The sequence below is a fragment of the Manis pentadactyla genome, chromosome 18 (assembly GCF_030020395.1).
Source record: "Manis pentadactyla isolate mManPen7 chromosome 18, mManPen7.hap1, whole genome shotgun sequence".
Taxonomy (NCBI): domain Eukaryota; kingdom Metazoa; phylum Chordata; class Mammalia; order Pholidota; family Manidae; genus Manis; species Manis pentadactyla.
Window position 1 is genome coordinate 16,434,799 of NC_080036.1, and position 21,621 is coordinate 16,456,419.

The 21,621-nt window shown below is 44.0% G+C and overlaps 2 protein-coding genes across 6 annotated transcripts in view; one reads left to right on the plus strand and one right to left on the minus strand.

Annotated features, from left to right (window-relative positions):
• ASB7 (ankyrin repeat and SOCS box containing 7) overlaps nucleotides 1-3,357 on the minus strand; it is a 51,554-nt gene extending 48,197 nt beyond the window's left edge. The window contains exons 1-2 of the mRNA XM_036878712.2: nucleotides 2,802-3,357; nucleotides 2,540-2,633 (exon numbers count right to left, since the gene is read on the minus strand). The gene's annotated coding sequence lies outside the window, so the exon portion shown is untranslated. The remainder of the gene's footprint in view (nucleotides 1-2,539; nucleotides 2,634-2,801) is intronic.
• A 136-nt stretch (nucleotides 3,358-3,493) lies between these two features.
• LINS1 (lines homolog 1) overlaps nucleotides 3,494-21,621 on the plus strand; it is a 55,527-nt gene continuing 37,399 nt past the window's right edge. For 3 of the 5 annotated variants that reach the window (XR_008994704.1, XM_036878651.2, XM_036878653.2), the window contains exon 1: nucleotides 3,494-3,976. The gene's annotated coding sequence lies outside the window, so the exon portion shown is untranslated. The remainder of the gene's footprint in view (nucleotides 3,977-21,621) is intronic. The other 2 variants (XM_036878649.2, XM_036878652.2) reach the window with 1 other exon arrangement.

Consider the following 21,621-nt stretch of genomic DNA (forward strand, 5'->3'; position numbering starts at 1 on the left):
TTAGTAAGGTTCAGCAGAGAAACCAACAGTTTTCATGAAATGTGGATGAGGGAGTAGAGGAAATCTCATAATTCACTTATCCAGACCCAACTTACAGCTTAAATCACAAATAATATAAATGATGAGGTCTTGTCAATAATACCTTACTGATTCATGTCTGGCATGACCAACTTAGCGGCCTCATATCAGTGGCAAGAAAGTTTTAAGAAAGGTGATAACCATTCTACTTAAGGAGCGCCTTCAGTTGAGAATGAAATGACAGCTTGCAAGTCAGGTATTAAAGATGCTTACATAAACTTTATTTGGCTTTAGACATTTTAGTGATACTACAAACTTCTGTGTTACCAAAGTTAAATGTGAACAAAATAAAGAGACACTGTATATGTCATACTAAGTAATTGTAAAGGCCATCACTTTAGTTACAAAGTGATTGGCCATAACATACTCAAGATGCATCACTTAGTATCATCAATTAAAATCAGTTATTCTCCTTATGTGATTATAAACCTGTATTTGTTATCAAATAAATCAGGTACTTTTTTTTTCCCCCCCAAAAACCAATGTGACTAGCAATAGAAGGAAAACAAAGTTAACTACCACGTTGAAAAATATCAACTACCTAACTGGCCATGTTGGTGAGTACCCAAATTTAATATTTTAGATGTTTGGCATAACACAGACCAAACAATCTCTACCACTTATTATTAGGAACAGATGCTGACAATTTATATATATTCCCAAATCTTAAAAAAAAAACATTAAAAACTGAGAGGATCAATGAAGTACTATTGAAGCAATGAGAATGAACTGGCTGGAAACCAGGGGAAAGCAGTGTCCTCTCTTTACTTAGAAGCTTGGCTCCCCACAGACTGGCTCCCTTACCATCTCAGGTGATAATACCTCTCACCAATGAAAACACACTAGAGTTAAAATCCAAAGCAGAAACATTATATAACTGAGAAGGCCTGAATAGAAAATCCATAATTCATTTTTACCTTAAAAACATACTTTAAATATTCTAGCGTTTTTTTAAAGTCCTACAGTAATCATTAGCCCTTTCTCTGGTGAGTCACATAATTACATAATGAAAATTGCCTTTAACTTTGTAGACTTCTGCCTAGCTTTCACAGAAATGAAGTGGACCCTGTATACACATACAAAGGCTGCCCTCAATGTTCACCATGGAGCAGCTGTTGGCAGCTACTGATTCTACCTCCCATTCAGTAACATACACGCTCCCTCTGGAGTCCAGTTCCAGGTTTCAAGGATATGCAAACCCTCAGAACCCCTTACCTTTAGCTATGTCCTGACAGCTAGAAAAATCAAGGAAGGCATTAATTTCTTTTTGTGGAAGGTAGAAAGTCTGGTGGAACAGAGTAAATCAAGGATTTCCTAACAACTTCTGCTATTTAAGTACTTCCTTGTACCTAAAATTCCCTTAACAATCTGAGATATTAAAATAACTCTGAGATTAACAAGTCACTTTATACTCCTGTTAATGGATATCAGAAAAGTCATTCACTTGGCTAGTGTCTGAATTAACTCTTACATAATTTCCCTGATCATATCCCCTCTTTAGGAATTACATGAATGCCCTAAACTTACCTTTAGTGCATTTTCACAGGCAGTAACCAAATACAGCAGCAGAAATGTGGTCATATGAATTAAGATGCTTAAATTTCAACCTAACAAATTCCCTGTAAGCATTTTTAAATGAGACCTTACTTAAAAAGAGCGCAAAAATAAGTCCTACATTCTAAACACACCAAAACATTGCTTTGTTTTAAAATTATTGAGTGTCAAATGATCAACATGATATTGTGTAAAGTTTTATAATTTCTTCTAGAAAAACTGAGGGCAACAAGTATTCTCCATCTTTTGATAACACTGTCAGAGCCCATCCACATCTGTCACACAGAAAAACACAAAAGCCTTTAGTGTTAATTATAAATAAGTGCTTCAGGGGGGAATACTGCTTTCATACATTTAAGGTACACAGATTCATTTTTTACTACGAAAAAATTCACATTTTTGAAACTTAAAAATTTCAAACCACTACTGTACCTTCTAACAAACCCTTACCAATGAGGTAAGCCAAAGATTTTCTGATGGAGGTAGAGGAAAGGTGACAGATAGGAAGGAATAAGAGGAAAACGGGACATTGTGGTTTAATTAAAAAGCAGAGCCATTCAGATTTAACAAGCAATTGAGGAATTCCTATGAGAGTGGTGGCGGGGGGGCGTTTGCTACAAAAAGGTCTCAAAGTCTCAGAGCAGGATAAATGGTAAATGGTACAGTATACCAAAAATGCATAACATGGAAACACACTGGACAGAGAGAAAGGGGGAAACTACGTGTCTGGGGTAGGGAAGTTACAAAAATGTTAAGGATCAGGATACAGGCACTGTTTTGTTTTTGCTAAGAAACTCGGAGCCAGGAAAGGGTTGCATTCCCAGGTAAGCACCCTGAAAATAAAGCACCGCTTAATGAGGGAGGGGCCAGGAATAAACAACGGGGGAGGGGAGGGCTGGCTTACTACCTTGACAGAGGATGCTGGTCAGAGGCTCTCCGCTGCTCCTCCGGGGGCTGGGCAGCCCCTTCCTGCTCTCTCCTCTCCTCTAGCCAGCGCAAACCTGGAAATCAGAAACCACTGAGTGGTGCAGTGCCCCGGGGACGAGGAGCAGGGGGCTCTGAGGAAGGGGGAGCGAAGGAAGAGTGCGGTAAGGGCAGGCAGGAAGAAGCAGTGATTCTCCTCCCTCCCAGCCTGCCCCACTCCCCCCAGGGGAGGTACCTGACTTTACCTGTCTCCTCAGCTGCTGCTTCTCTTCCTCCTTTCAGCCTTCTCCACACTCACCAACTTCTCCATTGAACAAACACCCCAGCAGGGCCGGACACGGGTGTTCCTGATCCTCCTCGGTGCCTCACGGCCCCAGCCCGGCGAGCACCCAGACAGCCGAGCAGACGCGGGACGGAGGTCCTAGCCGCTGGGCAGCCTCAGGGCAGGGGTGCAGGGAGGAAGTCCCGGCTCGGGTGGGGGGGCAGTCCCGGTCTGAGGTCTCGGAGCAAGGGGCTGCCGCGCTCCGGGCCGAAGGCTCCCGGTTACTGGGGAACACGGGAGGTCTCAGGGCAGCGAGACCCCGGTTCATACAAGTCCGAAGTGCCAGCAGCAGGGGCTCCGGGCAGGGGGCTTTCGGGATGCACTTTGCACCGGGCCACCCCCGCCCCCTCCCTCCAGCACTTTGGGGTCACTGGGATGGGACCAAGCCTTCAGCAGCCAATCAGCAGCCGCACTGGAGCCTGAGCCCGGAGCCGTAAACCAGGTCCGGGGTGGGTGGGGGTGGTGGGGTGGGGGCGACTTGGTTGGTTGCTTGCTTCCTTCTCTCCTCCTTACCCCCGGCAGCCCCCACTTCTTGCTGCCGTAAAGCTGCCTGCCCATTCGCGACACTTAGAGGAGGCGTGCCGATCGAGCCTGGGAGTCGTCTGGGATTGGCCTCACTCACTTCCCCTTGGCTTCCCCCGGGCGGCTTCCGATGCCCAGCCCCTGGCGAGGGTGGGGGAGACTCGAAGCGGTTGCTAAGAGACAGTGTACGGCGAATGTGGCCTTTGCGCATGCGGGAGGAGGGCCCAGCTTGTACTTTTCGTGAACTACGGTTGCCGGGAGGGGGCAGGTGTTCCCTGGAATGGCGGTTTGAAGGCAGAGTTCGATGAGCCCTGTCCCTGGCAGGGAAGTAGGAGCGCCCGCTGAGCTCGGCGGTGGAGGAGGCGTGTGTGTTGCCAATTTGAGAGGTTGGTCCAGGGGTTTAAAGCCAGGGAGGCGGCAGTCCCCAAGAAGCAAGGAGAGGAGAGCCTTGTCTCACCGCCCCTCCTCAGCGCTTTTCAGACGCGATTACCAAGTCTTTGGCTCGTTTTTCGATCGCTGAGGCCCCCTTAGCTTCCAGACCTGTAACAAGGAGAGAGGCAAACACAGAATGATCAGGTAAGGATAGGTCACGTAAAGAAAATCAAGCAGAATAATGGGATCGTGTTTGATAAAACGTGATGACTATATTTGATAGGTAGTCAGCAAAGGTCTCTGAGGAAGGAAGTGTCATTTGAGCAGCGATCTGAATGAGGAGTAGCCAGCCATGCCAAAATCTGGCGAGAAGAATTTTACAGGCAGAATGAAAAGCGCAGAGACCCTGATGCAGGGATAATCTTGGCGCTTACAGAAACGTCAAGAAAGAAGGGTAGCACAGTCAAGCAGTATAAGAGGGCAGAATGACTGGTAATGAGGTCGGGGGGGTGGGACAGGCTGCAGATCTTGCAGTTACTGCAAACATGGAAGGCTGTTGTAATAGCCCAGGCAAGAGTTGACATTTTATTTTAAACTAAGTCACCAGTGTCCTACCTCATAATATAAATGAGATAAGATATATTAAGATGTAACAAATGGGGGTCACCACAAGACTTTAAATTTTGCCTCCTGATATTTTCTTATTCGTTATTGTTCATTCGTTCAAGAATATGTGTTTTGATGCCTTCCATATGAACCACCTATTGGCTTATGATTGCTGGCTTCCTTCTCTCCTCCTTACCCCCGGTAGCCCAAGGGGAGAGGGGCAAGAACCAAACTAGAAGATAGTTACAGACAATGCAGGGAGATAAGCCCTTGGTATAAGCTGAGAGAGCACTTGGCAGGTCCCCCTAAACCTGAGTTGGTTAAGTGGAAGATTTCCTCAGGACTGGAAGTTTCCAAACAGAAGGTTGACAGTGGGAGGGAGAAGGTTTGAGTGTGATTTAGTCAGAAAAAAATGGGCTAAGCAAAGCTTGGGAATCCTGAAAGCACACAGAGTTTCTGAGGACCTCAGAGAAAGGCTGGAGCTTGGTTTGTGGGGCACAGATGTGAGAAGAGCCCACAAGTCAGGTAGTAAAAGGCCTACCAAGCTGTTTTAGAGGTTTGGATTTAGTCCTAAGGAAAGTAGAGAGGTTTTTCAGAAGACAGTTGGTGTAGGGTGAGCCAAGAAACAACCCCCTTAGCAAGGAGTCTTTTGCAGTTGCCAGGGTAGAAGTGGTGTGCTGCAGTGGCCACTGTGAGGAAGAGTCCAGGATGTTCAGGTTGCGAGCTCTGGTGACCGGAAGATACAAATGCCATATACTGAGATGAGGAGTGTAGGAGAAAAGCTTGAGGGGCAGTCGAATGAGTTGAATTTGTGCCGAAGATGCTGTGGGATCTCCAAGTGTATCTCTCTGATGGCATTTAGATTCTTGAGTGTGGAGGGAACCCAGAAGAGAGCTAGACCCTAACTGGATTCTGGACTTATGAATGTGGAGATAACAACTGAAGACATTGAAAGTCTATGAAATTGGTCTAAGAAGAGAGAGAGGATATAGAGGACTGAACACTTTAAGGTCCCAACAGTTTTTCCCCCCAGTTTTATTGAGAAATAATTGACATACATTACTATGTAAGTTTAAGGCGTATGGCGTGATGGTTTCATTTACAATAATTATGAAATGATTACCACAATAAGTTTAGTTAACATCCATTTACTACAGATGCAATAAAAAGAAAGGAAAAAACTTTTTTTCTTGTTATGGAACCCTTAGGAGTTACTCTGAACAACTTGCCTATATATCATACAGCAGTGTTAAGCTATAGTTATCATGTTGCACAGTACAGCCTTAGTACTCATTTATTCTAAAACTGGAAGTTTGTACCTTTTGACCACCTTCCCCAAATTCCCCCACTCCCCTGCCCACCCCCTCCACCTGTGGTAACCAAAAGTCTGATCTCTTTTTTTGTGAGTTTTTTTGTTTGTTTTTTAAGGTTCCACATGAAAGGAAAGAAGCAACACACAGCAGCAATTCACCAGAGAATTCTGCTTTATTAGGGAAAGGTGCTGGGTTATACAGGAAGGGGCATGGGGTGATTGTGGTGTTACTTCTACGGGGCTGGTGCCTATTGGCTAGGTGCTGGGAGTGGGAGGGGGGAGAGAGGTGATTGGGCTTCAGGTGGCGCCAGCGGGAACCGAGGACTCGGAAGAGAAGCAGGAGGTTCGCCATCTTATGGGTGGGGGCCCTTCATTCCCCCCTTTCTCCTCTATGGGGTTGTGGATGTTGCTTTCTCTCTGACTGCTTCCTGCTGAACGGGGGCAGAGAAGGGAGTGAGGGCTTGAGGACCGGGAGGAAAGGGTTGATAGGACTCCCCACAGTAAGGACGAGTAGATGTGGACTTCTTCAGGTTGGAAATCAGTGAAGGTTCCCTGTAACCATAGGTCTAGGACTTGTTGATTCCAATGGTGCCAAGAGGATATGGGTGGCAGAAGCCAGGCGTCTTGTTTCTAGGACCAGTTTCCAGTGGAGAGAGGGGTCCATCTCAGCGTGTGGTGAGGAGGTCACGTGAGGGTGAGGGATCTTCTGTGGCTAAAAGCTGGTAGTTCCTGAGTAAAAGCTGATTGAAAGTTTGATTAGAGATTTTACCGACTTGGGATTTGATAAACTTTATTATGCAAGGCAAGAAGAGACAGGCGAGGAGAATGATTATTATAGGGCCTGCAATGGGCCACAGCCAGGTAAGGAAGGGGTTTGTTAGTATTGAAGAGAATGGGTTGGAATTGGAAGCAGAGTGGAGGCTGGAGGCGAGGTCGGTGAGTTTGGTCATGTCAGTTTCCACAATGCCGGATTCGTTGATGTAATAGCAGCACTCTTCTCGAAGGAAGACGCAGGTGCCGCCCTTCTCGGCTGTAAGCAGATCTAAGGCCTGCAGGTTTTGAAGGGTGACCTTAGCTAGCGAAGTGACCTGTCTTTGGAGAGAGGCCAGGGAATCGGCAGTGGATGTCAGGGCTCCCTCAGGTTTGACGTTGAGATCTCTAATTGCCCATAGAGAGTGACCCAAGGCTCCTCCCGAAAACCCTGCCCCAATGGCTGAGGTGGTTAAAGAGATACCAATCATGATGGGAAGGAAAGCAGCCCTTTTTGTGCACGAGGGCAAGGGAGGTTGGAGCTCAAGAAATTCTGCCATGCTGTAAAGTGTAAGCTGTGGGATTAGGGTGATGAGAATGCAGGGTATATTGGAGTTGGGAGGCAGTGAGTTGAAAAGACTGCCATTGCACCAAAAGAAGTGACCTGGTTGCATAAACGTCTTAGAGCCGAAGTTGGGGTGTAGATAGACAGTGAAGTGCGCTGGAGGGGGGAGGGGTTGGGCCTACACAGTAGTGGATGGTGAGATCATCTGCGTATTCTGGTTCCCATAGGGGTATGTCTGCCAGGGGACGGAAGGGTTGTCCTTCTGCATGGAAGGAGTAGTTGGAAATATTAAGGGGCACGGCGGCCAGCAGTGGGCGCTGTAGTGATGCGCACAAGAAACAATTGGCGGTGTTGAGGGTGTGGTTGAGAAAGATGGTGGTGTCTTGAATGAGCTGTAACCAAGAGTAGGAGCAGGGGTAAGAAGATGAAGAGGCGCCGTCAAGAGTTTGGACAATAACTTTTTCAGAATGTCTGATGTCGGATGCAACTTGACAGATCTAGGAATGAGAGGGAACGTACTCTCGAGAGATATGAAGGGTACCGTGGGGGGTCGAGGACCCCCCCATAGTAAACTGAGGCTGTGTCTCCAGTGGCCCATCAAGAGTTCCAGGGATCTGGGATTAATAAGGAGAATGAGCTGTTGGGATATTTTATGAAACGGTTGGAGGAGTAATACTGTGGGTACCGGGAGTTACCCATGTAGTGAATGATGCAAGACCTGTAGGGACATCCCCCGTAGGTGTCTGGCCATCGCCTGCAATAGGCTTGTTTTTGGTCATAGAGGAAGCAGAGGTAGGGAGAATAAAGGTAGCTGCTAGTGAACACTTCGGTGGAGGGAGGAAAGTGGAGATATAAAGGCTCGGAGCAGCCTTTCAGAGGGCAGTCTGATGTGGCAATGAGGGCAGTAACTTTTGTTTGATGTTGTGTGTAAGTCTGTCTGACTTTGAATCGCCATACAAAGGAGGCTGGGGTGGCGGGGAAGACAATAGGAATGAGGAAAAAAAGCGAGGGAGCAGTAAAGGAGGAAAAACTCATGATTCGGGTATGGATGGCAAAGGGGGTGAACGGGAGATGTGGAGTTTCAAGGGATCAGAGGGATGAGGCGTGGTAGAGTAGACAGCGTCTTGGGCTGTATCCGAAGGACTCTGGATTGTGACTGATGGGTCTTGAGTGTCCAGAGAAGGTGGGTCCTGGGTGTTTGGTTTCAACCTGGAGATATGAATCCAAGGGGTGACAGAGTTATCAGGCAGTAAGAGCTTGGCGGCCGAGGGGTTGCAGAGAATAACTGGGTGTGGACCTTCCCATTTTGGGGTGAGTGAGGGCCGATCCTCTGGTGGCTTATAAAACACTAGTTGGCCGGGCTGTAAGACAGGAGGATTTTGGGAGGCGGATGGATCAGGAAGGAGCCAATCCTGATACCTCCACAATTCGGTGCGGAGGAGAGAGAGTAGCGGAAGGGCCATATTGGGAGGAATCGGTCCTTTGTGGGAAGGGAGCCCTGGGGGTAGAATTGGGCGGCCGTACATGATCTCAAAGGGTGACAAAAAGGAAGGTTTCTTTGGGAGGGCCCGAATGTGGAGTAGAGCTAAGGGAAGTAGGCGAACCCAGTCAAGGTGTAGTTCTAGAGATAGTTTGGTCAGGATGTCTTTTAGAGTCCTATTGGCTCTTTCTACTTTTCCCCTAGCCTGTGGTTGATAAGGACAGTGTAGATGCCAGGGGAGTGAGAGCGACTTGGAGAGGTTCTGAATGATTTGGGCAGTGAACTCAGGGCCATTATCTGATTGGAGGGAAGTGAGCATCCCGAACCTAGGAAAGATCTGGGTGAGGAGGATAGAGGCAACTGCGGACGCTCGTTTGTTAGTGGTGGGGAAAGCCTTCACCCATCCTGAAAATGTATCTACTAACACGAGTAGGTATCTGGTATGCCGTACAGAGGGCATGTTAGTGAAGTCTATTTGCCAATCTGCAGTGGGGACATTACCCCTTGCTTGATGAGCCGGGAAGGGTCGGGCCTTGAGGGGGTATTAGGGTTAGTGCGTTGGCAAATGGTGCACCTGCGGGTGATTTGGTCAAGTAGGGTTTTGTCTTCAGGAGAGAGAGAAAAAAAGGATTGTAAAAAATGGATTAAGGATTGGGGGCTAGGATGGAACAGATCGTGTAACAGGCAGAAGTGAGACTCTCTGTCCTGGGAACAGAGGGTGTCTTGTGATAAGGCTAAAACCACAGGGGCAGACGGATCGCTGTCTGGTGCTTCTTCTGATAGGGCAATCGACCGGGCTACTCTGTCAGCTTTATTGTTACCTCTTGTAATGGGGGAGTCGTCCTTTTGATGTGATTTGCAGTGGACTATGCCCAGTCGGTGTGGGAGTTGTGAAGCCTCTAGAGGTTTAGTAATTAAGGCTGAATTAGTGGTGGAATTTCCTTTTGTGGTGAGGAGGCCTCGTTCTTTCCATACTGCCGTGTGAGACAAGAGAATGTGGAATACGTATTTGGAGTCAGTGTACAGTGTGAGAGACGTGTCCCGGGCCGGAGTACAAGCTCTGGTGGCTGCAATGAGTTCAGCCTGTTGATTGGTTGTACCGGGGGGTAGGGCTCGTGCCTCGATGACATCTTCAAGGGAGACTACTGCGTATCCTGCGTAATGGGTGCCCTCATGTTTGAAGGAGGACCCATCAGTAAACCAGATGAGGTCGGAGTGTGAGAGGGCTCCTTCGGAGATCGTGGAGTGGCCCGGAAGGAAGTTGTGAAGGGCTCCCAGGCAATCATGCGAGGGAGTATGAGGAGAGCAGGGTAGAGGAAGAAGAGTGGCTGGATTCAGGGGTGGGCGGGGGAGGGAAGAAATGTCTGGATTTTGGAGGAAAGAGAACAGTAAGGTCAGGAGTCTGGAGGGAGGGGGAGTCTGTAAACTTTTGTAGGTTAAGTGATCCTTTAGGTGATGTGGGGGCAGAATGGTAAGGGGCGCCCCGAATGTCAGTTTATGAGCTTCCTTCTGCAAGAGCTGTCCAGCGGCTAATGCCCGTAGGCAGGGGGCCCATCCTCGAACTGTGGGGTCTAATTGCTTGGAAAGATAAGCTACTGGGGCAAAGGATGGGCCATAATGTTGGCCTAGGACTCCTAGAGCTTGACTGGACTTCTCATGAATGTATAATGAGAAAGGCTTCAACAAATCAGGAAGATGGAGAGCTGGGGCTTCCACAAAGGCTCGACGGAGCTTAATGAAGGAGTGTCGGGGTGAGGAGGATAATGGTTCTTCAGGGGGGCCCTTGCTGAGGTCGTATAGGGGTCTTGCCAACAGGGAGAAGTTAGGGATCCACGCTCTAAAATACCCAGCCAGGCCTAGAAAGGAAAGGATTTCTATCTTGGTTTTGGGAACGGGCAGGTCACAGAGGAGCTGTTTTCTGTCTAAGGTAATGGACTTTCTTTGTTGAGATAGAAGAAATCTGAGGTAAGTGACAGAAGGGGAAGAGATTTGAGCTTTGACAGGGGATACCCGGTAACCTCTGGAAGCTAGAAGGTTAAGTAGGGAGGCAGTGTCAAGTTGAGACTGTTCCCACGAGGGACTGCAGAGTAGAAGATCGTCCACGTATTGTAATAAGGTGGACTCGGAGTGATCATGATGAAACTGTTTGAGGTCCTGAGCTAGGACCTGTCCAAAAATATGGGGACTATCTCGGAAGCCTTGTGGCAAAACTGTCCAAGTGAGTTGTTCAGAATGTCTTGTGTATGGGTCCGTCCAGGTAAAGGCGAAAAAATCTTGGGAGGAGGGGTCCTGAGGGATAGAAAAAAAATGCTTCCTTGAGATCTAGGACTGAGAAGTGGGAGGCCGAGGCAGGGATCTGCGATAAAAGGGTGTATGGATTTGGGACTAACGGATGGATAGGGACAATGGCCATGTTAATGAGGTGAAGGACTTGAATGAGGCGGAAAGATCCGTTGGTTTTTTTAACAGCTAATATGGGGGTATTAAACGGGGAGTGAGTGGGTCTGAGGTAATTTTTGTTTAAAAGATCTTGAATGATGGGTTGGAGGCCTATGAGGGCCGAAGTGGTTAGGGGGTATTGGGCCTGACAGATATACTGAGAGGGGTCACGTAATTTGGTAGAGGCAGGAGGACATAGAGCCACGGAGGGGCTTGTAATGTCCCAAACTCTGGGATTTACAGGGTGTATGAGGGCGGAACTGGAGCTTTCACTGGGTAGAGGGGGGTCATCGGCTATGAGGGCCATCAGAAAGGGAGTACTGGGGGCTGTGGGAGTGGATATAGTTATGGAAACATGGAGGAGAGAAAGGATGTCCCGTCCTAGTAAGGGGATGGGGCACTGGGGCATAACCAGGAAGGAGTGGGAGAAAGGTATGGGATTGTCCTGGATTGTGCATAAAAGGGGGGGGGTTTAATGGGAAAATCTGTTTACCTCCTACCCCGACTATAGGAGTAATGGCAGGCGTGGTAGGGCCCCGGTATTCCTGCAAGACTGAGAAGGTGGCTCCTGTATCTAGGAGGAAGGAGATGGGGCGACCGTCTACTATTAAAGTGACCCTGGGCTCCTGTTTGGTGATGGAAATGGTCGGACGAGAAGCCCCTGGGCCCCGTCAGTCTTCTGTCAGCCCCACTACGTCGGGCTTAGGATGGGGGTTGTTCGTCCAGCCTCCCCTTCGGGTGGCTGGGCAATCAGACCCCCAGTGGACCTTTTTTGGCATCTGGGGCATGGGGTGGTAGGAGATCTGGGGGAGGGGCACGCCCTTGACCAATGTCCCTCTTTTCCGCACTTGAGACAAGCTCCTGGGGGGGGCTTGTTTGTAGAGGGGCGCCCAGGTTGTGGTTTTATCAGCTGGGCCAACATTTGGAAATTGGCCTGATCAGCCTTTTGTTTACGGCGTTCTTTCTCCTCCTCTCGGTTATGGAAGACTTTAAAGGCCACTATTAGGATCTCAGTCTGTGGGGTAGCGGGGCCCTGTTCTAACTTTTTGAGTTTAGCTTTAATGTCGGGGTAGCTTTGAGCCAGGAAGTATGTCATAAGGACGTGTCTCCCGTCAGGCATTTCTGGGTCCAGGCTGGTAACTGTAATAGGGCTTGAGTGAGTCTGTCTAAGAACTCGGAGGGAGTCTCCTCCCTCCCTTGATTTATGTCTTGGAGCTTTTGAAAATTGACTACTTTACAAGCTGCCTTTTTCAGACCTGCTATTAAGCAGGAGGCGAAAATATCTCGAGATTGGAGACCCACGGCGGTGTTATAATCCCAGTGTGGGTCTTGTTCGGGGACAGTGGTGGGGCCAGGGCGATAGGTGGGGTCAGTCCTGTGGGTTTCGGTGGCGTGCGTTTGGGCGAAGTCCCAAACTCGTCTATGCTCTTCAGGAAGGAGGGTATTGGCCAGGAGCATGAAAATGTCATGATGTGTGAGGCTGTATGACTGGAGCGTCCATTGAAACTCCCTGATATATGTCGTGGGATCAGTGGAAAAGGAACCTAGGCGTTTCTCAAGTTGGGCTAAATCTCCTAAGGAGAAATGGACGTGAACGCGCACGATGCCTTTGGATCCTGCTACCTCCTGGAAGGGGGGGCGATAATTTTGGGAGGCCCTCGGGACCGAGTCTGAGGAGGACTGAAGGGTTCTGGCTCAGTCTGTGGGGGAGAAACAGGTGATGGGGGCAAAGACGGAGGAGGCTCCTGGGACTTAGTTAGAGGGGGGCTGAAAGGCTCAGGCTTGAACTGCAAGGGGGGTGAGGTGGGGGAGGAGATGGTGGTGGAGGAAGGAGGAGGGGCTGTTGTAGGAGAGGAGGGGGAGGCGGCGGCCGCAGCGGTGGTGGAGGAACGGGGAGGTAAAAGGGAGTGAACGGGAGGCTTTTGCGGGGAACACGGCTCGCAGGCTGGGAGAACTTGGGGAGGCGGGGGGAGGAGGAGGCAGAAAGCTTCGGTATAGGGAATCTCCTTCCATTTTTTCAGGCGCTGGCAGTAGTTAGAGATCGCGAGTGATGTCAGGATCAAGAGCTCCCCCTGGGGGCCATTGGTTGTGATTGTCTAGGGGGTGTGTCGGCCAATTTTGGGAGCAGTATTTACGGAGAAGTTTTGGTTTTATATCAGGTGTCAGGGAGAGGGTGGCTAGATGCTTGAGCAGGCATTCAAGAGGTGAGCTTCCAGGGAGGGATGAGGAGGCTCCCATGGCTAAAGGACAGAGAAGGAGACAAACAGGGAAAGACGAACGGAGATCCTCGGACTGATCCTGCGGGAGCAGACGGCAAGGAGACAAAGGGCGTCCCCGGTGATCCTTGGGGGTCTGCGGAAACTCGTATACGAGTCGGTTTCTTGGGAAGTGTGGATCGTCACCCCGACTTCTCTAAGAAGGCAGAGTGCAGGAGTCCGAGGTACCTGGTACTAGGAGTTTTCGGTGGAAGGAATTTTCGGCGGAAGGAACGGAAGGGGGGTGGGGGGAGGGAGCGTTCTCATCTGCAAAGGAGTCACCTTGTTTGTGGCTGTTGAAGGGGGGCCTGGGGGTCCGCCGCAGCCGTGAAGGCCTCAGGCGGGGAGAGTTCCCTCCTCGTCCCCGAGCGTCAGGGCCTTGCCGGACGATCACGGTCAATGGCGCTGCGATGGCTCAGGGAAGAGCGGCCCACCCCGGGGGAAAACTTACCCAAAGGCCAGAGAGGAGTGGTGAGTGTGAGGAGCCAGCGCCGGAAAAAGAGGACGAGGGCAAGCTGCTGCTGGTGTCGGGGGAAGACGGGGCCCAGTTGGGGTGTCCTGTCTCCTGGGTTTCGGCACCAATGAAAGGAAAGGAGCGACACACAGCAGCAATTCACCGGAGAATTCTGCTTAATTAGGAAAGGTGCTGGGTTATATAGGAAGGGGCATGGGGTGATTGTGGTGTCACTTCTACAGGGCTGGTGGCTATTGGCTAGGTGCTGGGATTAGGGGGGCAAGGGGTGATTGGGGTTCAGGTGGTACCAGAGGGAACCGAGGACTCAGAAGAGAAGCAGGAGGTTCGCCATCTTATGGGTGGGGGCCCTTCACCACATATAAATAAGATGATACAGAATTTATGTTTCTCTGACATACTTTGCTTAACATAATGCCTTCAAGGTGCATATTGTCATAGATGGTATGATTTCCTTGTTTTTTATAGCTGAATAATATTCCATTGTATATACAACACAGCTTCTTTATCCATTCATCCATCCGTGGACACTTAGGTTTCTTCCATGTTGTGGCTGTTGTAAATAATGCTGCTAAGAATGTGGGGGTGTGGATATCTTTTTGAGTCAGTGTTTTCATTTCCTTTGGATATATTCCCAGAAGTTGAATTGCTGGATTCAAAGTGTCTGTACCAATTTACAATTCCACCAACAGTGCCTTATGGTTCCCTTTTCTCTACATCCATGCCAGCTTTTGTTATCTCTTGTAGTTTTGATGATGGCCATGATAACAGATAAGGTGATATCTCACTGTGGCTTTAATGTGCATTTCCCTAATGACTAGTGATGTTGAATATCATCTTCTCATCGATCTTTTGGCCTTTTGTATATCTTTAAAGAAATATCTGTGAAGCTCCCTTGTCCATTTTTTAATCGGGTTATTTGGGGTTTTGTTTTTGTTTAGTTCGGGGTTTTTTGCTATTTAGTTGCATGAATTTTTCATTCATTTGGATACAAACCCTTTATCAGATACATGGTTTGCAAATATTTTTTCCTATTCTGTAGGTTTTCTTTTCAGTTTGCTGATGGTTTCTTTTGTTGTGCAGAAGTGTTTTAATTTGATGTAGGCCCACTTGTTTATTTTTCATTTGTTGCTGTGCATTAGATATCTAAAAAAAACCATTACCAAGACCCATGTCAAAGGGCTTTATTCTACGTTTCCTGTAGGAGTTTCATGGCTTCAGGCCTTACATTCAAGTCTTCAATCAATTTTGAGTTAATTTTGTGAATGGTGTAAGATGTGAGTCCAGTTTCATTCATTTACGTGTGAATATCCAATTACTGCAGCACCACTTATTGGAAAGACTTTTTCCCTTTGAGTGTTCTTGGCATCCTTTTTCAAACATTAGTTCACTGTATATGCTTGGGTTTATTTCCAGGCTCTCTATTATCTTCCACTGGTCTATATGTTTTTATGCCAGTACCATACTTTTTTGATGACTATAGCCTTATAGTATAGCTTGAAATCAGGAAATGCGATGTCTCCTCTTTGTTCATCTTTCTCAGGATTTCTTTGGCTATTTAGGGTCTTTGTGGTTCCATATAAATTTTAAGGAGTATTTATACTACTTATGTAAAAAATGCCATTGAAATCTTGATAGGAATTGCATTGAATCTGTGCATGGCTTTTAGTAGTTTTGAAATTTTAACAATATTAATTCTTCCAGTCCTTGAACACAGGATACTTTCCATTTATTTGTCTTCTTTGATTTCTTTCATCAGTGTCTTACAGTTTTCAGAGTAGAGATCTTTCGCCTACTTAGTTAAATTTATTCTTAGGTATTTTATTACTTCTCATGCTATTGTAAATGGGGTTGATTTCTTTATTTCTTTTTCAGAAAATTTGTTGTTAGTCTATAGAAATGCTATTGATTTTTGTATGTTAATTTTGCATCCTGCAACTTTACTGAATTCATTGATTAGATCTAACAGTTTTTTGGTTGTGTCTTTGGGATTTTCTTTCCATAAATCATGTCATCTGCAAACAGAAACAATTTTACTTCTTTGTTGCCTGATTGCTTTAAGTAGGACTTCTAGTACTATGTTAAACAGCAGTGGTAAGAGTGGGCACCCTTTTCTTGTTTCTGATCTTAGATGAAAGCTTTCAGCTCATCACCATTGAGTATGGTGTTATGTGGGCTTGTCATATATGGCTTTATTATGTTGAGATATTTTTCTTCCCTGCCTGATTTTGTTAAAGAGTGTTTATCATGAGTGGATGTTGAATTTTTTCAAATGCTATTTTTGCATCTATTGAGATGACCATATGATTCTTTTATCTCATTCTATTAATGTGATATATCACATTGATTATTTGTTTATGTTGAACCATCCTTGCATCCCAGAGTTGAATCCCACTTGATCATGGTGAATGATCCTTTTTATGTGCTGCTCAATTCACTTTGTTAGAATTTTACTGAGGATTTTGCATCTATATTTATCAGGGATATTGGCCTGTAGTTTTCTTTTCTAGTAATGTCTTTTTGTGGTTTTGATAGAAGGATAATGCTGGCTTCATAAATTTTTTGGAAAAGTTTGAGAAGTATTGGTGTTAATTCCTCTTCAAATGTTTGGTAAAATTCACCAATAAAGCCTTCTGGTCCTGAGATTTTCTTCATTGGGAGATTTTAAATTACTGATTCAATATCCTTTCTAGTAACTAAGCTATTCAGACTTTTTAATTCTTAACAATTCAGTCTCAGTAAATTGTATGTGTATAAGAATTTTTCCACTTCTCCTAGGTTGTCCAGTTTGTTGGCATATAATTGTTCATAGTAGCCTCTTTGATCCTTTGAATTTCTGTGTTATCCATTGTAATGTTTCCTTTTTCATTTATAATTTTGTTGATTTGGTCCCTTTTTCTTTTTCCTTGGTTACTCTAGCTAAGAGTTTATCAATTTTGCTTATCTTTTCAAAGAACAAATTCTTTGTTCATTCTTTTCTATTGTTTTTCTATTCTCTAGTCTTTATTATTTTCTTTCTTCTGCTAACTTTACTCTCAATTTTTTCTTTGTCTGGTTCCCTAAGACATGGAGTTAGGTTGTTTACTTAGGATCTTTCTTACTTCTTAATGTAGATGTCTATTGCTATGAACTTCCTTGGAACTGTTTTTGCTATATCCTGCAAACTTTGGTATGTTGTGATTGCATTTTCATTTGTCTCAGGACACATTTGTAATTCCCCTTTAATTTCTTCTTTGATCCATTGGTTATTCAGTAGAGTGTTGTTTAATTTCCATATGTTTGTGAATTTTCCAGTTTTCTTCTTGTTGATTTCTGGTTTCATACCATTGTGGCGAGAGAAGATACTTGGTATGATTTCAGTCTTGAATTTTCTAAGACTTGTTTTGTGGCCTAAAATATGGTCTAACCTCGTACACTTCAGAAGAATGTGTATTCTGCTGTTGTTTGATAGAATGTTCTGTACATATTAGGTTCATTTGGTCTATAGTGTTTTTCAGATCCACTGGTTCCTTATTGATTCTCTGCCTGGTTGACCTATATCCATTGTTAAGAGTGTTGAAGTCCACAACTATTACTATATTACTGTTATTTCACCTTTTACCCGTTAGTTTTTGCTTTATATATTTAGGTGTTGCAGTGATGGACATATAAATATTTATAATTGTTATACCTTCTTTATGTATTGACCCAAAGGTTGCAACATGTAAGGACTAATTGAAGAAGAGGATCAAGAAAGGGTGACTGGGAAGGAAACTCCATATGGAAGGAACTCCCAAGAAAGGTTGATTTGTCAAGGATTAGTGTGGTTGAGGAAAAGTCAGAAATATTTTTAATGGAAGGACTACACAATTACTGTCTATATGAACATCTGCCTAACTTTGCTTTAAAGAGTTTGCTGATTGGGCAAATTCCAGCAATTCTACTGATGAAATTGTAAGCAAAATATCCTTTAAAGAAAAAGCCTAAACTAGTAGGGGAAGGGGGGTGAAAGGTGCATTTAAAGTAAGAACCCTATTGCATGATAGAGAAAGCACTGAAACATGGATTAATTATTAAATAACATTCAGACCTAATGAATCCTAAAGATTTCTTTCCCTTGTTCTGTTTGTCTTCTCAGAAAATACCAATTATTAAAAAACATTCTTACTAAATAAACATTTGCTTAGATTAGAAAAAATAAAAATTTTGTTTGATTAAGAGCCAGGTTACAAACCATACAAGAAAAGTTTTTGATCGCTTCTGGCTCTTTCTTTAAACCAAATCCATGTAGAAAGTATAGTATCTAACTGTATATTCAAAAGAATATATGCCAGACTCTGTGAGCAGTTTCCAAAGAGGTTTCAACAAGAGTCTGAAACAATGATAATTCTATCTGGATTAAGGTAACTCAGCCTAAAAAGTCAGCTTTGAAGGCTACCTCATATTTTTGTATGTGCAATTTCTGTTTTTTTTTCTAATCAGCTAATTTGTATGCCCTTATTCTTCTCAGCAATCATATTTCATGATTTTAAATTTCTAAATTTCCTTTTCTCCTTAAAGTACCTAGCTGAATTATAATTAGAAACCAGTTCTATTCAAGAATAATAAATGGCATTTTAATTAGCAATTTTTGATTTTTCAATTCTACCATAATTTCCCCTTGGTTTACTGTTAAAGCAAAATAATATCACAGGTATTTTGAAAAACACTTATAATACCTCAGCTTTAATATGCCTCCCACCTTCATTTTTGTACTGTTTTTTTGGTGTTTAAATACATTTCACAAAGTTCCAACAATACTTATGCTATGAATTTCTAGACTTTTTCTGTACATTTTGCCTGAAGTAATTACTACCTCCTTCTTAGAAACCTTGATTGCCACTTCATGTTTCCAGTACTCTTAGGATTTTAGAGTTGCATTAAGACTTTAGGAATTAAAAGAGAGTTGTAAGAGACTTTAGAAATCATCTAGCACAGTGATTTTTCAAATTTTCTTAGCAGTGGGACTCCAAAGGAAAAAAATAGATTAAAAGTGATATTTTATTAGTATGAATATAATTTATAAGCTCAGTTTTATAATATTTACTAATTATAGAATTGGGCAGTTTTGAACTCCAAAAATAATAAAAGAGGGAGAGAAAGAAATTAATAAATACATAAATAGTTATGGAGAACAAATTCAGTTTTACAGCAGCCTCAGCATCCATGCAGTTCAGATAATGTGTTTGTTAAATGTTTAATCAAAACATGAAGGTCTATGAGTTTCTTAATGTGGAGGCTGGTTATTTAGTTGTCTCCTAATTCCCAGCTCTTCAATTTCTCTTACCATTTGATTTTCACTTAAAATCCTTTGTTCAAGTTCTAACAGTTTTTAAGATGACTTAAAATGCATAATTACATCATAGCCAGGGAACATTGTATTACCATACTTTTACAAAATGTGCTACTAGATAATTCTAAACCACTTTGTTTAATTAATGCTATAAAATTTGAATATTCTTAAATTATAACTTTTCATTGATTTAAAAGCAGTTTAGATTGCACAATAGTTTTTACAAGTTGTAATTGATTAGATTTCACTGGACATACTTTGTTTCCCATTCACTTAAGTAATGTCAGATTCACTTAAATGGAAACACTAATTTTACAACATAAAAATGAGTTAATTCAGGATAAACATTTATGATATTTTTAGTTCATAAAATGCTGAGTCACCCAAAATTGAGTTTATCCCCTGAGTAGAAAAAGACTGTATCATTGGAAAAATGCCCAGCCCCACTGTAACAACTGCTTTGTTTGGTCTCCAGGGTGTCCAGGGTGTCCAGGGTTCTGGGATTTTTCCTAGTGTCCTAGTGATTTCAGTGTGTGACCAAGATCAGGAACCACTGCCCAGGAAGCTATCTTGGCCCTTGAAGTACTTAGTGTTGGTGGGCGAGAGGATGAGCAATTTCTGCACTGGATGACATTAGGAAGCATTCTTGAGGCTTCAAAGGAATTTGGGGACCAGGGTGTTGTAAATAGGGCCACCAGAAACTCAGATGAAGAGTTCCGTGGAATCCCATCATCTGCCTTTTAGCCTAACTTTGTTAAACTATACCTGGCAGTAAATGGGGATGGGGCTGGCTAGAGAAATCTTACTTTAGATCTTGACCTCATAGTCCCAGCAAAAAGATACTGAAGAAAAGGAAGCTAACTACAGCTGTTTCTTGACTTATAATAGGATTATGTCCCATTAGACCATCAAAAGTTGAATGCATCTAATATACCTAATGTACCTACATCATAGGTTAGCCTACGCTGCCTTAAACAGGCTCAGAACACTGACATTAGCCTACAGTTGGGCAAAGCCTATTTTATAATAAAGTATTGAGTAGCTCATGTAATTTGCTATTTAAAACAAATTGTGAGTTTTAAAAAAAGTGAGAAAAAAACAGAATGGTTATATGAGTACAGAATGGTTGTGAGTATATCGGTGGTTTATCCCCATGACTGCATGGGTTACTGGGAACTGTGGCTGCTGCCCAGTATTACAAGAGAGTATTATACCACATATCACTAGCCTGGGAAAGGATCAAAATTCAAAGAGCAGTTTCTACTGAATGTGAATTGCTTTCACACCATCATAAAGTCGGAAAATCATAAGTCAGGAACCATCCACAGTGTCTTTTGAGTTTCTTTGCACCTCTTCTCTTGCTAATATAAGGAATTATTTTCCTTCAGGGGTAGTTTTAATATGAAGTTTATTGCAACCATTTTAAGATGTGACTTCCAACAAGTACTTTGTCAGGTACATAATACAGTAAAGACAGATCTCAGTATCCCAGCACAGCTACTGGTTCTTAAAAAGTGTGTCACAATTGTATTTTACCTATCTGTACAATGATTTGAATGCATAATCAGCTCAGTACTCAATCCCTACAACAGATAACCACAATAATCATAATTTTTGCCATGAAATTTTTATTGCAATTTAAATTCAGGAGTTAAACATTACATACACTTAAAAAATGTTTTGAGATCAAACAGTACTAAAGTAAACTTTGGAACTGATAACAGCATTACTTCAGACATGTACACTACTAACTGACACAAAATAAATTAAGTTAATTAATTCTCTGAGAGCTTTACTGACAAAGTATCTTCGGTCATGAACATATTCATTAAATATTAAGTACCTGCTGTGTATCTGGCACTGCTAGGAACTGGGGAAGAAGTGATAACTAAGCCCCTCTTAAAGGCACTTACAGTCTAGGCGGGAGACACTTACACAAATCATTGGGCAGATATGTAACATACAATTGTGACACATTATGTAAGAGAGAGTAACTATGCTGGGATACTGAGATCTCAGGAGGACCTATTCTTGCCAGAGAAACTAATTTTTTAAAATTGAGATGTAATTGACATACACAACTGTGTATTGTGTCAGATATACAGTGATTCAGTATTTGTATATAGAGTGAAATGACGACCACAATAAATCTAGTTGGCATGTATCCCCACATTAGATACAGTTTTTCTTCTTGTGATGAGAACCTTTAAGATCTACTCTCTTAACAACCTTCAGATACACAGTACACTATTAATTGTGGTCACAGTGGTCTACATCCCAGGACTTAATCACTTTACAACGAAATTTGTACCTTTTGACCACCGTCACCTATTTCACTCACCCCCGCCTCCACCTCTGGCAACCACCAATCTGTTCTCTGTATCCATGAATTCTGAGTTTTTGTTTGTTTGGTTGACTGGATTTTTTTTAGATTCCACATATAAGTGGGATCATGTGGTATTTGTCTTTCCAACTTATTTCCTTCAGCTTAAGGTCCATCCTTATTATCACAAATGGCAAGATTTCCTTCTTTATTATGACTGAAAATACTCCATTGTGTGTGTGTGTGTGTGTGTGTGTGTGTGTGTGTGTGTATCACATCTTAGTTATCCATCTACCAATGGACACTTAGGTTGCTTGTACATCTTGGCTATAATAA